This window comes from Miscanthus floridulus, chromosome 2, assembly GCF_019320115.1.
Source record: "Miscanthus floridulus cultivar M001 chromosome 2, ASM1932011v1, whole genome shotgun sequence".
NCBI lineage: Eukaryota > Viridiplantae > Streptophyta > Magnoliopsida > Poales > Poaceae > Miscanthus > Miscanthus floridulus.
The window spans coordinates 133,993,135-134,009,650 of record NC_089581.1 but is presented as its reverse complement, the minus strand read 5'-3'; the positions used below and the strand labels follow the sequence as shown (position 1 = coordinate 134,009,650).

Here is a 16,516-nt window from a genome sequence, read left to right as displayed (position 1 = left end):
GTGACATGGGAGTAATTAACCCGGGCATATGGGGATCATGACTCGCGGTGAATGTGCACCACCTCTGCAGAGGGTAACAAACTGTTATAACAGCCGTGCTCACGGTTATGAGCGGCCCGGAAAACTCACAGAATAACTGGATACTTGTTGATGATCAATTAAGTTGTTCTATGATGAAAGATGGTAAACCTAACCTTGATATATGTTCTCATGGGTTTAAATGGGAGCTTAAGCATAATTTGATAATACTTGAGAATAAAAGTTTAACCTATTAAAAATGCTAACTGCAGTAAACCAGAGTCTATCCTTTTTGAGCTTCATAACCCTATGTTAGCTTGCTAAGTACGGAATGTACTTACACTTGTTTATTCTCTTTACTTGGATAAAAATCCCGGATGGGTAACAGATGACAACGGGTATGAGGATTTCCCGGAGGATTATTAGGCTTGTGGTCAACCAGTTGACCTTCCCTGTGATGACGGCCACGAGAGTTTTATTATCTTTTTATTATTCCGCTGTGATGTATAAGACTAAGTTTTATTATAACTCTGATGTATGAGACACCGTGATGATACTATATGTAATTTGTCAGCTTGTGTGTGTGATTGATTCCTGGGCACACACGAGTTTTGTGCATTCAATTTTATCCTTAAAATTGGGTGTGACACGGCGCCCCCTGCCGAGGCCTACCCTGGGGAGCCTCGCGCGAGGCGAAGTTTGTTCCGAGACCTCCTGCTCGAGGCTCGAGGCGAGGTGGAGGAGGGCTCGGTCGTGGCAGGTGAGGGGCCCACGGCTTACCTTCTAGCTTTATTTCGATGTTTGCTTGGGGTACCCCGTTCTAAGGTACCCGACAAATAGTGTCAACTATGTCGGATAGGATACAATTACATATCGACATCATAAATATATGATTTGAGTATTTGGATACGGATACGGTATCGGATGTTGGATATCCGAACTCGGATACGGACAGATCTCAACCACTCTAAACGGATTCGGATTCGGTTTCGAATACGGTCGGAAAATATCCGTACCGTTTTCATCCCTACTATCAGTCTTACCAGCCGTGCTGATCACAAATAAGCGTTGTCCGTCCCCACACACTATGGCTAGAGCTAGAAAAAGAAGGAAGAACAGAGCATGCACACACAATACAAGACACCAGCGTTGGCCGAAGACCTGTATGTGAGATGGCAAATCTGAGCTCTCTTTACTGAGTTGTCGTGGTAGTCTATTTATACAACTCTATCCATCTAGTCCTACTACAGTGCACATGCTGTAACAATAACTAGATAACATATAGAGCTGACTCTGCGCCGGCCACTACATGTGCCTACAGTGCTGCAGGTGAGCCGTGCGGCGCCTGCACCTACAGCGGCTACAGTATCACAACAGGGGGCCCTTTCAGCGCCGCCTTCCCTTACTGTGTTCACACAAGGTAGCAGTAGATTATCTAACAATCTTCCCCTAATCCTACTGCTAACCCTTGTAACCCCTCTATGCCGATCATCTCCTTCAGCTCTGTGAGTTGAAGTCGTCCGAGCGGCTTGGTGAGGACGTCCGCGAGTTGCCGACCAGTTTCGACGAACTCGATGACGATCTACCCTCCATCAACACAGTCCCTGAGGAAGTGGAACTTCACGTCGATGTGTTTGCTCCGGTCGTGCAGAACCAGATTATTCACGAGGGCGATGGCGGGCTGGTTGTCCACCATTAGTGCTGGTGGGTGAGCTTCTATGCCGGTCAGCTCGCCCAGCAGTCGACGTAGCCACACAACTTGGCACGCCGCTGTGGCCGTCGCTACGTACTCTGCCTCGCACGTAGATAGCGCCACCACCTTCTGTTTCAGTGACAGCCATGAAATTGGGGCCGACCCGAGGAAGACGAGCACATCAGAGGTGCTCCGTCGCCCGTTGATGTCCACTGCCATGTCTGCATCGCTGAACATAGTGAGCTGCAGCCTGCTTCCGCCGGTCCTTGGGAAGATGATCCCATGATCCACCGTCCCCTTGACGTAGCGTAGTAGCCGCTTCACCGTAGCCCAGTGATTCTCTCTGGGATCCTCCATGAAGTGACTGACATAGCCCACGGCGAACGCAATGTCCGGCCTCGTGTGGACTAGGTAGCGCAGACCATCGATGATGCTCCGGTAGAGTGTCGCATCCACCTTCACCGCGGTGCTGGCCTTCGTCAGCTTCAGCCGCTCCTCCATCGGAGTCACGCATGGCTTGCACTCAGTCATACCGCTCCTTTCCAACAGCTTGGAGGCATACGCGCTCTGACCAAGCGTGAGTTCCTCCATCCCCTATCTCACCTCGATGCCGAGGTAGTAGGAGAGTGCGCCGAGATCGCTCATTCGAAAACGAGCCACCATCTCACGTTTGAAGCTGTTGATGTCCTCCGCGCGCGCACCGGTGACGATCAAGTCATCTGAAAGCATCTAGGCCCCTAGTTGGGTTTTGGTGATTAATGACAATACGTGATTACTGTGACTAACGTGTGTTTTGCAGAGGCAATTAAGTTAGGTCACAGTAATGGAGATCGATTGGGCAATCATGGTGGCCATGCCCCTATGATGGAAATCATTTCGGTTTTCAAAGGATGGACGACAAGGCTAAGGATGACTAGTTCTAAGTGTCATTTGAAGTTGAAGAGACACTTAGAGTAGTTTATGACTTTGTTTTTCCTTTGGCCATACTATTAAGGGGCGTATGGATGGGTAGCTTGACCTAGATGAGTCTAGTGAGTTAGGTGTGGTGCACACTTGCTAAATCTTGCACTAGATAGCTCCATAATAGCCCTTAGATCTAATAGAGCAAACTTCATTCATGTATGATCGAGAGTTGGAAGTGAATGGAGGGTCAAATACTAACCGGATGCTAGCTCCGATGTGATCGGACGCTGGCTTAGGGTTCGGTCAGTTCATTTGACTGAGGTGTTTTTGTCTGGTGCGACCGGACGCTAAGAGATCCTGTGACGAGACGCTGAGAGCCAGCGTCCGGTCGACTCTAGTAAGGTTCCAGAGAGGGAAAATCTCGACCGGATGTGTTCGGTCAGTGCTGACCGAACGCTGGCCAGCGTACGGTAACACTGTAAACACTGGAGTTCAGGGTGAACTGACCAGCGTGTCCGGTCACCCCGCAGAGGCACATAACGGTTTGTTTTTTAGCCCATGTTATAAATACTTTCTCCATTAGTGTGTGGGGGTACTTTTGCTCATTCCAACAGCTGAGAAACACCTTTGAGAGTGCCAAGAAGAGCAAGGTCCTAGTGAGGTGATTGAGATTTGAGAATCCCAAAGAGAGCCCTCATTAGTGAGATCAAGAGTAGCAAAGTGTGCATCCAACCTTCTCATTAGGCTTGTCATGGTCAAGTGAGAGTTAGTGCTTGTTACTCTTGGTGATCGCCATCACCTAGACAGCTTGGTGGTGATTGGAGAGCTTGGTGATCATCCGATGGAGCTTGTGGATGACCCAACTCAAGTTGTGAGCGGTTGTGGGTGATTCACCGTGACAGAGTGTCAAAGAATCAACCCGTAAAGAGCACTTGATCCTTGCGCAGATCAAGGGGGAGCTACACCCTTACACGGGTGCTCCAACGAGGACTAGTGGGGAGTGGCAACTGTCCGATACCTCGGCAAAACATCGCCGCGTTCCTCCTTCTCTCTTTACTTTGAGCATTTACTTTGAGTAATTCAATTCTTGTCATTTACATTCCTTGAATTGCCATGCTAGAGTAGGATTGGAACTTAGGGTACTAAACTTTTGTGCGTTAGATCAATAGAAATACTTTCTAGGCACAAGGGGTTAATTAGGCTAACCGTAGAGTTTAATTATTGCAAAGAAATTTAGAATTAGCCCAATTCACCCCCCTTTTGGGCATCTTCATCCTTTCAATTGCTATCAGAGCCTTGTGCTCACGTATTTAGGCTTAACCGCCTAGAGAAAGATGTCTCACAGGGATGGACCTCCTACTATCTTTGAGGAGGATGATTTTCCCTATTGGAAAATTTGCATGGAGGCTTACTTAGAAGCTTTAGATGTTGGAATACTTAGAGCCGCCTCACAAGGCTTCCCAAAACTTTGGGATGCTACTAACCTATAAGGCGATGAGGTGAACTATGAAAAATGGAATGCAAAGGCTAGAAACACCATATTTAGAGGCCTTTGTAAAGATGTGTTCAACCGGGTGAGGAACCACAAAGACGCCCATGCACTATGGTCGGACGTTTGTGCGCTCCATGAGGGAACAAAGAGTGAGCGTGAGGAACGCTATCATTTTGTCATGAAAAAGCTTAATTCTTTTGAGATGCTTCCTAAAGAATGTGCTAATGAAATTTATTCACGTTTGAATGTTCTTGTAGAGGAAGTTAATGGGCTTGGACTCACTCAAATGCAACCAACCGATGTTGTAAGAAAGATCTTGAGTGTCCTCCCTATTAATAAATATGGGCATATTGTGACCATGCTTCATCAAGGTGATCTTTCCACCGCTACACCGACACAAATATTGAGAAAGATCAATACTCATGAGATGTACATGCACATCACACCTCAAGATGGCTCATCCTCTAACAAGAAGAAAGAAAAGGACTTAGCATTCAAAGCTAGTCAAGAGAAGGGCAAAGCAAGGCTTGAGTATGAGAGCTCAAGTGATGATGAAGTTGATGATGCAAGCCTTACTCTCATGGTGAGAAAAACCGCCAAGATGCTAAAGAAGCTCAACAAGAGTGGCATAAAGTTTGATGGCAAAAAGAAGAAGTTCTTCACTAGCTCTAGAAGGAAGCCAATCTTTGAGATGGATTGCTACAATTGTGAAGAACTTGGTCATCTAGCTCACCAATGCACAAAGCTCAAGAAAGATAAGTTCAAGAACAAGAACAAGGGCAAGAAAGATGACTCAAGTGATGAAGATGAGAAGAAGAAAGACAAGCCATACAAGAAGAGAGATGGCAAGAAGAAGAGTAGAAAGGCATACATCGTCGATGATTGGCTCACGGACATTGATTCATCTAGTGGCTCATCCGATGATGATAGTGATAATGAGAAGGTGGCCGCCATTGTTATTGACTCTTCATCATCTTCACCGCCACCATCATCATCATCCTCTACACACCTATGCCTTATGGCCAAGGGTGAACGCAAGGTATCAAATGATGATGAGAGTAGTGGTGATGAACATGCTAGTAATGATGATAGCGATAGTGATGATGAGGAATATGAATCATTTTCTTATGTTGATCTTGTTAAATTGCTAAATAAATACTCCAAGATCATTATAAAGACTAGAGCTAAGAATGACAAGCTAGAAGCTAAAAATGATTCTCTTTTAGCTAAATGTGATATAGCCAAAAAGGCTAGTGTTGAGCTTAGAGAAGCAAATGAAGCTATGTTATCCAAACTCAAAGAGCTCAAATCTTCTAAGAAAGAGCTTAAAGATAAATATGATAAACTTGAGAGGATGCATAAAGAGCTCATCACTAGCCATAATATGCTAAAAGATGAATATACTACTCTTAAGATTAATCATGATAATCTAGTTATTGCTTAAGAATATTTATTCAATGAGCCACATGATGCTACTAACAATATTGTTAAGATTGATATAGCTACATCATGTGATGATTTGATCATTGAGAGCATTGAGCAAAGTTCTAGTAGCAAGGACAAGCAAGTAGTTGAGGCCGATGATTATGATGAGTTTGTCAAGCTCAAGAATGGCAATGAAAAGCTCAAGAAAGATCTTGAAGAACTCAAAACCACCAAGTCCGTTGTGCTAGAAACTCTTGATCATGATGGTGAGTTGATGCTTGAGAATGAGAAGCTCAAAGAAGAAAACAAGAAGCTCAAGGAAGATAAAAATAATGATGCTCTTAAGGAAGAAAACAAGAAGCTCAAGTTGGAGAAAGAGCATCTCAAGATTGGATTGAACAAGTTCACTAGAGGCAAGTATCTTCAAAGTGAGCTACTAATGAACACCGTCATGAAGATGGATAGAAGTGGCATTGGGTACATGGCAAACAAAGAGAAGAAGGCTCAAGCTCAACAACAACAAAAGCCAAAGCCAAAGAAGTGTTTTGAGTGTGGACAAGAAAGCCACTTTGCTCATGAGTGCCAAACTCCACCACCACAACCCTTGCCCAAGCATGCTAGACCTTTTGCCTTCAATGCTCACTACATGCTTAGAAAGGACTCTAGTGGAAAGATGAAAGTCATGTTCTTAGGAACCCCAACAAGAATAGGCCTAAAAAAATTTAGGTTGCTAAGTCACTTGTTGAGAAGATGAAGGGCCCTCAACAAGTTTGGGTTCCTAAAGCTTGATCTCTTGTGTGTAGGTGAACTACAAGACCGGTGGAAGTCATTGGGTTATTGATAGTGGTTGCACACAACATATGACCGGTGATCCTCGTATGTTCACCTCACTAGATGAAGAAGTAGATGGACAAGAAAGAATCACATTTGGAGATAACTCAAAGGGCAAAGTTAAAGGATTGGGTAAAGTGGCAATATCAAATGATCATTCTATCTCAAATGTGCTATATGTTGCTTCATTGAGCTTCAACTTGCTATCCGTTGGACAATTGTGTGATCTTGGCTTCCAATGCTTGTTCACCGAGAAGGAAGTTGTATCTAAAAAGGATGATGATCAAGTGATATTCAAAGGATTTAGATACAACAACCTATATCTAGTGGACTTCACCTCCGAAGATGCAAATTTGAAGACTTGCCTATTTGCCAAAACAACACTTGGGTGGCTATGGCATAGAAGACTTGCTCATGTTGGGATAAGCTCACTCAAGAAGCTAATGAAGAATGATTTGGTGAGAGGGTTGAAGGATGTGAAGTTTGAGAAGGACAAGCTTTGTAGTGCATGTCAAGCTGGCAAGCAAGTTGCAAATACTCATCCAACCAAAGTTTTCATGTCAACCACAAGAGTGCCTGAACTCCTTCACATGGACTTATTTGGGCCAACAACATTCAAAAGTTTGGAAGAAAATCTTTATTGTCTTGTGATTGTTGATGACTATTCAAGATATACATGGGTATTCTTCCTTCATGACAAATCTGAAGTTGCATCTTGCTTCAAGAAGTTTGCCAAGAGAGCACAAAATGAGTTTGAAGTGAAGCTCAAGAAGATAAGAAGTGACAATGGAAAGGAATTTGACAATACAAACATAGAAGCATATTGTGATGAAGTTAGGATCAAGCATGAGGTCTCCGCAACATATACTCCTCAACAAAATGGTGTAGTTGAGAGAAAGAACCAGACATTGATCACTCTTGCAAGAACAATGCTTGATGAGTACAACACCCCCGAAGCGCTATGGGCGGAAGCTATGAACACCGCATGCTATGCATCCAACCGCCTATTCCTTCAAAAGTTCCTTGGCAAGACACCTTATGAGTTGCTTAATGGGAAGAAGGCGGACGTCTCTTTCTTTAGGGTGTTTGGTTGCAAATGCTACATCTACAAGAAGCGGCAACACCTAGGGAAGTTTCAAAGATGTTGTGATATTGGTTTTCTTGGTTACTCATCAAAGTCCAAAGCATACAGAGTATTTAATCATGCCACCGGCTTGGTTGAAGAAACATATGATGTGGAATTTGATGAATCTAACGGCTCCCAAGGAGCACATGAGAATCTTCATGATGTAGGTGATGAACCATTGAGGGAGGCTATGAAAAACATTTCGGTTGGAGATATCAAGCCTAAAGATGATGTACAAGTGATTGATCCACCTTCTTCATCAAGTGTACCACAAGATGATAAAGATGGGATAATGGAAAATAAAGACACCCATGTCTCTCATGATCAAATGGTGGCACAAGCATAAGATGTTGATGCTCCACAACCTCCTCCTCAAGTGGTCAATAGAAGAAATACACCTCTACTACAAGATCATCCACAAGATCTCATCATAGGGAGTCCATCAAAGGGAGTAATGACTCGCTCACAAAAACTTGCTTCATTTATTGCTCATCACTCTTTTGTCTCTTGCTATGAGCCTACCAAGGTAGAAGAAGCTCTTTAAGATCCAGATTGGATAAATGCCATGCATGAAGAGTTGAACAACTTCACCTACAATGAAGTTTGGACTCTTGAAGAGCGGCCAAAAGGAGCAAGAGTCATTAGAATAAAGTGGGTGTTTCGCAACAAGCAAGATGATCAAGGAATAGTTGTGAGGAACCAGGAAAGACTAGTTGCAAAGGGGTTCTCTCAAGTTGAAGGATTGGATTTTGGGGAGACCTTTGCACCAGTTGCAAGACTAGAAGCCATTCGTATCCTCCTTGCATATGCATCACATCATGAAATGAAACTATATCAAATGGATGTAAAAGTGTATTTTTAAATGGCTTTATTAATGAACTAGTCTATGTTGATCAACCTCCCGGGTTTGAAGACCCTTAGATATCATAATCATGTTTATAGGTTGTCTAAGGCATTATATGGGCTTAAGCAAGCCCCAAGAGCTTGGTATGAGCGCCTTCGGGACTTCCTTATTGAGAAGGGCTTTACCATCGGAAAGGTCGACACCACACTATTCACCAAGAAGCTTGATGAGCACATCTTCATTTGTCAAGTGTATGTTGATGATATCATTTTTGGATCATCAAATGAAGATTCTTGCAAAGAGTTTGGTGAATTGATGTCAAAGGAGTTCGAGATGTCAATGATTGGAGAGCTTACATTCTTTCTTGGTTTTCAAGTCAAACAAATGAGAGAAGGGATTTTCATCTCTCAGGAGAAATATATAAATGATCTTCTCAAGAGATTCAAGATGGATGAATGTAAGCCAATCAAAACACCAATGCTAACTAATGGACATCTTGACCTAGATGAGGAAGGTAACATGGTTGATCAAACTCTCTACCGCTTTATGATAGGTAGCTTGCTATATTTAACCACATCTAGGCTCGACATCATGTTTAGTGTGTGTATGTGTGCTAGATTTCAAGCTAATCCTAAGAAAACTAATTTAATTGCCGTAAAAAGAATTCTTAGGTATCTTAAGCACACACCAAACATTGGGGTCGACCTACTTCTTCTCCGAAGAAGTCTTGCCGCGGCGCATGCCATTGCCACCGCGGCTGGAGGAGGCTGCCTTCCCGGAGTTACTCCGAGCAGCCCACTCCTCTTCCATCAGCAGGAGTTTCCCGCTATCCTTTGTTGCTGTCGCCTGCTCCAGGCGCTCGTCCACCGCCCGCAGACAGTCTGTCACATCCTCAATGGTGAGGATGGACAAGTCCAGCATCGTCTCTATGGAGAGAGCGATCTGGATGTACTTTACCGGCACGGAGTGGAGATACTTGGAGACCGCCTTCTCTTCGTCGTTGGTGACGCCGTGGCTCTTCAGCTTGTTGATGAGCATCTGCAGGCGAAGGGAGAAGTCCACCACCGTTTCACCATCCTTGAACTTGAGGTTGGCGTACTCCTGCTTTAGAAGTTGGGTCGTCGCCTTCTTTATGCGGTCAGAACCGACGCGCATCGTCGCAATAGCCTCCCACGTCTCCTTAGCAGAGCTCTTTATCCCCAACGGCTCCCTGTACTCCGCCGGTACAGCAGCGAGGATAGTCTCCAGCGCTGACATATCATCTTCTTCATTGTTGGTGCCCTTATCAACAACATTCCAGAGCCGTCGGGCTCTGAGCTTGACCTTCATGGTCACCGACCACTCTCCATAGTTGGTGGGAGTCAGCATCGGCCAACTGGTGCCGCTGACCTCCCACACCGTGTGAACAACGACATCCGGTCGTGGTTGGGCAGCCACAGCAGTGCCACTGCTGTCACCCATTTTCGAACCGTCCGTCATCGCCAGCAGTTAGTCTGGTGACTGCGCTTGTATGGCTCCGATACCACTTATTGGTCCACAGGATCATCGGATCAGGTGAGTGAACCACTCACCAGTTTTGCCAGTCGTGCCGATCACGAACATGCGTTGTCCGTCCCCACACACTATGGCTAGAGCTAAAAGAAGAAGGGAGAACAGAACATGCACACACAATACAAGATACCAGCGTTGGCCGAAGCCCTGTCTGTGAGATGGCAAATCTGAGATCTCTTTACTGAGTTGCCGTGGTAGTCTATTTATACAACTCTATCCATCTAGTTCTAGTACAACGCATATGTTGTAACAGTAACTAGATAACATATAGGGCTGACTCTGCGTCGGCCACTGCATGTGCCTACAGTGCTGCAGGCGAGCCGTACGACGTCTGCATCTGCAGCGGCTACAGTATCACAGCGAGGAACCTTTTCTGCGCCGCCTTCCTTACTGTGTTCACGTCAGGTAAGAGTAGATTATGTAACAGATCGAACGCAACTGCTGAAGATATGCCATGCGACTTTCCTGATTTTTCTATTCGACTCAGGAACGCAGTAGCGGCCCACCGACAGGTAATCACCTCAGGTGCATCTACAAGCAGGTCCGTCTAACAAAACTACTCCAGCTTCATTGGCATGATCAATCCCACGGAGGACGATGATATGCCCACTCTGCTCTGAAACTGATCTTGCTGGTCTGACGGTCTCTGAACTCCTCGAAAGGGTCTTCCTCAACACCGAGGGGGACTCGACTTCGACACCGAAAGCGTCATGAGCCATGACCCCCATCTAGAGAAGGCTTCACGGCTACTCCCGAACGCGGCAACGAGAACAATAATGACGCTCTACCAAAAGACGCACACGTCTCTTGTTACCATTCATTGGTGGTATATGTGTCCTAATCGCCGTTTTAATTGGATTTCATGTTTGTGTTTCAAATTAAAATGATTCCTGTTTAAAACACGGCATGTTTATGAGAATTTGACTTGATAGACTACGATAGACTTAATTTGTTTTCAATCTATAAACCTTATTCGTTCTACAGTCTCAACTAAATCATTTTTGAAATATCACAAGTACATGCCGCACAAAAATGTATTCGTTATATGACAAAGATTATCCTCGCGATAGGTCTGCTTGTGTGTTCTCCACCACTTTGGTAATTCATCAAAATAGAAAAACATAGACGCACAAAAATAGAAAAACATAGAGGCACAAAGTAGAAAAAAGATATTCTCTCAAAATTGATTAAAGCCCCCGTGTAATAGTCTATACAAGACATAAGAGATGATTGATAAGAGCCCACAAAGAGAACTGGCAAGGGTTACGATTCCTTCTCATAGAGAACAAACTATGATTTATGATTTTCCATTCTCCTTTTCTTCATGCATGGCTAGAGTCCTCCTCTTTTTCTTCTTGGCCAGATTTCTCCTTCTCTTTTTCTTGTTGGTCAGCTTCCGTAGGTTTCGTCGTAGCAGGGAGGGCAGCTGGGAGGATGTAGAAGCCGATGGCGTCAAGAAAATCTCCTGCGCTGGCGAACATGCCGACGACGCTGCCGTTGAGCACGGGCAGATTGTGGTGCGTGCTGTCTACCCCGTGGCCGAAAGGGCCGTAGCTGCGGAGGTTGCTCACAACCTTGATGGAGGTGATGCAACGCTCCACGTTCTTGAGCGTGAATGGGCCCACTGACCACGCAACTCCGGTTACAGACTCCGAGGCCTCCAGTGTGATCTGCATGCAAGTGCGGATGTAGATGCAAAAGAATTATTGAAACAACCATTGAATTGATCGATGCGAGCTAAGGATCGGAACTCACCGTCTCCGTGCCCTCGCCTTTGCCGTTGCCGCCCCAGGGCCCGGCGGTGTGCAGCTTCCCGCTCCGGTCACGGTAGGAGAAGGAGATCCAGTCGATGACCTTGCCCCAGCGGATGGTGATGCTCTCCAGCCGCTGCGGCGCCACCGTGATGTCGCAGGCGCTGCCGCCGTCGCCGCCCCACGTCCCAAGCTTCACCACCGAGCTCTGCCGGCAGGACGACAGAGAGGAAAATGAGCAGAGATTATGTTTGGTTGATTTGCGTTGCCAGCTCGAGTACTAGTGATGCGATCGTCTGAGTCTGATTGATGCTTGTGGAGCTAGCAAGAGGAGAGGGAGAGGAAAAATTGAGGGAGACCATGTCGTCGTCGCCGCCGGCCGCAGAACTGATCGATGCAGTATTGCAGGCACAAGATTGTAGGCGTGATACGGAGTTCCATATATTTATTACATTATATTCTCTGTCCACTTCGTTCTTCTTCTCCGTCAACTTAATCTTGTCATTTTTTTTAGTTTTAGTCCCTTAATAATCTTTTATAATTGCACAGAATCATGCCCGCACGTTGCACGGGTACTAAATAATTCTACGTAATAGTAAGTATAGATGTGCTTAATGATATTATTATTTTTAAAAAGAAGGGGTTTGTAAGTGCGAGTTGAATGTCAGGTTTTCAGAAATATTTCTGCACTCGAAACATTATTTATGATGTCAGTATAAATATTTGTGATGTCATTTATTATTAGCCAACGACGCCAGTCCATACCCTTTCGGCAATTCCTTTTCTTCCCCAAACGCCTGTTTTCTGACGCTGCCAAGTGCCAACAGAAACTCGTTGAGCTCTGAGTTTAAAACAGAAACTCGATGAGCTTTCTCACCTGCTGCAGTCATTGAGACGAATGGTACCGAGGTTTGCCGGCAGTTAGCTAGTGGGTCCGCCCCTGACCAAGGTGAGGAGGATATGGGCTGGTTAATCTCAGGGTGCTGATCCAGAGATGAACGACTCCTGTGCACATTGCTTTGTAGTTTTTCTAGTGTATTCTTGATTTTTGTTTTCCATGGGAAAATGAGGTATACGACGTCAACATGATGCCATGCTGACATCACGTTGCATAGCAGAGCGGATCGGAGCTAAGCCTGCACTGCTCGGCCGGCGTTCGGCGTGGCGCCGCGCGGGCGGCTACCTGGCAACCACCACGGCGTCGATTCGCCAGCAACGGAGCTCCATAGAGGCGATTTGGACAAGACGATGGATGGCGTTCATGGAGGCGTGACTGCAGCGACGGCGTGCGAGTGCGCGGTTCGTTTGGCCAAGATGGATGAGGGCCGGACGCGGCGAAGGACTTGCTCGTGTCGTGCGGGCGGGGAGGAAGAGGTGCGTTCAATTGGTTTTTGCCATGGACCGAATTGCATGGTATATGTCGCGTTGTCACAGCCTCACCAAGTTGAGATGTGGTTGGCTGGGCGTTCACCGGATTGGAAGTTCCAGCGGCCGGTATTGGCAACGGCGGGCAGGAAGTACTGTTCGTGGTGTTGATCTTGTATATAGTCATATATTTGTGGGGTTGATTGATTATATAATGATGAGTGGCATGCAGGGTTCAAAATTTCGACGAAATTTCGCAAAATTCGGTAATTTCGGTGGTGGCCGAAAGAAAAATCCAAAATTTTGTAATACACTAATACATGTGTTATATAACTTTAGACTCATTTTTTTATTGTTTATATTGCATATTTTTGTATTCAATAGTTGTGTAGTCATAAATCATACTAATATTTGTTTAGATTTAAATGTTTTTTTTAGAAAAAACATACTTTATGTGCTAGTCTCTAAAAAAATCGTCGAAATTTCGGTCGAATTTTATGAAATTCGGTAGTTTCAGTAGTGGCCGAAATTTTTGCAATACCGAAATTGAAAACCGCACGTGGATGAGTCCATGTCGGAAAGGAGCGCCGTGGAAGTGGGCGATCCGAACGTGGCCGTATCTTGGGGGCAGGCTGCCAGCCGGCCGGTGCAGTCCGTTCAGGTCTCGTTTCGGAGCGGAGTATCGTCGCTAGTTAAACTCTGGAGACTAGAGCGGGGCAGATAGGTGTAGAGATTTGAATCGGATAGGATGTGGACGTGTGAGTTATCTAAGTCGAACACGAACACGTGTCGATTGAAGGATGAATAGTGGTCTTTACATGATCACTTCAAACCGATTAAATCCATTTTAGAGTGTGACACCTGTGGTCACCAAAGCTATCTAAGTCGAATTTGAGGGAATTGTTATTTCCATATATTTTCTTTGGATGAACTTCTTATATTTTATAAAAAAATGTTTTATTTGATTTTTTTAGTAGATTAATTTATTTTTGCACTAAGAGAGTTTATTGTGTATATGTTTTTTGGAAACCTTTTTTTGCCGTATTTTTTTGGGAAACGGGATTTTTTCGGTGTTTTTTTTTGCCGTATATTTTTTTCCAGAAACAGGGACGTTGTTTTTTTACGGTGTTTTTTTTGCCATATATCGTATATTGCTGGAGCGGGGGAAGCAGACGATGGATTTTTTCAGGATGGTGGTTTTCTTTTATGGTGTTTCTTTTGCCGTATATGTTTTTATCTCAGATTTTTTTGGCGTATAGGGCGGGGGCGGGGGAAGCAGACGATACGGTTAGTTATTTTTTAGTGTAGAGATATGAATCTAAATTCGTGGTGGAAGTGTCCCAATCAGAGCCTAGATCCACGGTGGATCTCGTGCTCCGAATTTACTTTTAAGGAGCTGGAGCTGTCCTAGACATGCTCTTAGCATGCATGGCTTCGTAACATACCACTGCACTAGTGCATTTCAGAGGCATTTTCGATTTACTGAGATAGTCAGCCCCACTAACAGTCTGCCAAATGATCTTTATCAATGGACCATTTTAGTATTTAGCTTATTAGCTCGTCTCTATAGCTATTCTTTTCACAAACAAAAAAAGAGGATAACAAATATAGAAAAATAATTTTCTAGGCCCAGGATAAACCTCCATAGCTAGACACCGTGATAACGCATCGCAAGTTATATGCCCCGTTCGCTTGTCTGAATTCTGGAGGAATCTGGATGATTTGGAGGAATGCTGGATGAATTTATGAGAGAAAAACACTGTTTCAGATAAAAAAATAAGCGGATCAAGTCGGGTTTAAGTCACATAATTTCTTTTAATATATTAATAGCATGGTCATTTTAGGATGTCCATCTCTCTAAAGAGGTAAACAGAGATGGGTGTTTGCCTCAGAGCTCGCCTCACTGTTTTTTTGAGGTGGCATGCAAAAATGTCCAACTCTATTAATTAGAGGACTTGTCTCTAAGAAACTTTTTAGCCGTGTTAGACACTTCTGCATCTAAAGAAAATTTGTTAGAGTTGATCTCAGGCTCGGTCAAAAGAACCGAGTCTTAAGGGGCTTAGGCCCACCAGGTGCCCTGATCAGGAACACGTTGTAACGTCCTAACGGCCTGATCCCAGGGTCTGACACGTGCTATAAGAGAAAAGGAGACCCCACGTCTAGGGACTCTCTCGACTAATTTATCTAACCGATCAAGGAGCACAAGATCGTCATGAAGACCTACGCCAGCCACCATGTCGCTGTTCTCCAACATTGGCCCGTTCGGCTTGCTGAATCTTGGCTGAAATTGGCTGAAAACACTGTTCTGGCTGAAATGTTGGGAGAGAAAAAACGTTGTTCCGGCTGAAAAAAGAAGCCGAACAAGCCAGATTTAAGATAAGCCGAACGGGGGCGTATGCATGCTTCGTGAGCAAGCATGGGGACAGCCCTATGAGCATCTCCGATTAATGGTGAGTACCAATAAGTCTAATTAATTCTAAGTTAAGTAACCGATTCGGAGGCCTGCTCCCGGTTGTCCGAAACCCTAACCCTAGTCGTTGCCCGGTGCTCCGGACGCGTTCGTGGCCGGCGGCGAGAACTTTTTCTCGGCTTTGGCCGCACCGGGCAGCCTTGTTTGCCGCGGCGCCTGGTGACCGGTGGCTTGGAGCCCTGGTGGCCGGGAGAGGAGAGTGAGGAGTGGCGCATACGTCGCAGGAGAGGAGAAGTCGCGTGTGGGGGAGAGGTGGAGTCGCGCAGGGGATGGGATGAGTGATGAGGTATGATCCAAAGATGATGATATAACTGCGAGTGAAGGGTGGGCCTGGTGCAAGCAGTAGAGTATTACCGACTGCGACCGGAAGGTCCTGGGTTCGAGCGCAGCCTCCTTGCATTCGCACATCGCAAGGGTAAGGATTGCCGCTGATACCCTTCCCCAGACCCCGCACAGTGCGGGATGCTCTCAGCACTGGGTACGCCCATATGATATAACTGTGAGTCAACAAACAATAGGGAAAAAAGCATATATAACCACCTAACATATGGAGGGTTAACTATGTAACCCTCAACTATAAAGACATAATTATAGCCACTAAAGTATCTAATACCTTTCAAATGATCCTTGAGATAGTTTTGCAAGGCATATTTTTGCCTAACTGTTTTACCATTATACCCCGCCACATTGGCTTGATAACCATTGCTTGCACATAGGATGGGTACATTATTTTTTTTCTTTTATCATCTTTTATCCCTCATACTCAATGCCCCCTCCGCTTCACTCTCCCTTCTCTCTTTCCAACTTGTACCTCCTAGCACTCCTTGATGACATGGAGCTTAGGCACCGCGTAATCACCCCCCCCCCCCCCCCCCCCCGCTACCCTTGCTTTCTTCTCCTATGGCTATCTAATTTGCGAGTTTCCCTTTCCTCTTGGCCCATAGCCACATTAACAAGCTGCCAGGCCTGCCCATCTTACACATGGGATCACGTGTGCGAAACATCCATGCAGAACCATGCTGGGTCATTTGAACCTTATTTGCTCCT

General features: G+C 45.3%; 1 pseudogene; it reads right to left on the bottom strand.

Moving 5' to 3' along the window:
* Positions 1 to 11,026: 11,026 nt before the first annotated feature.
* Positions 11,027 to 12,047, bottom strand: LOC136539741 (protein GOS9-like; annotated as a pseudogene).
* Positions 12,048 to 16,516: the final 4,469 nt, after the last annotated feature.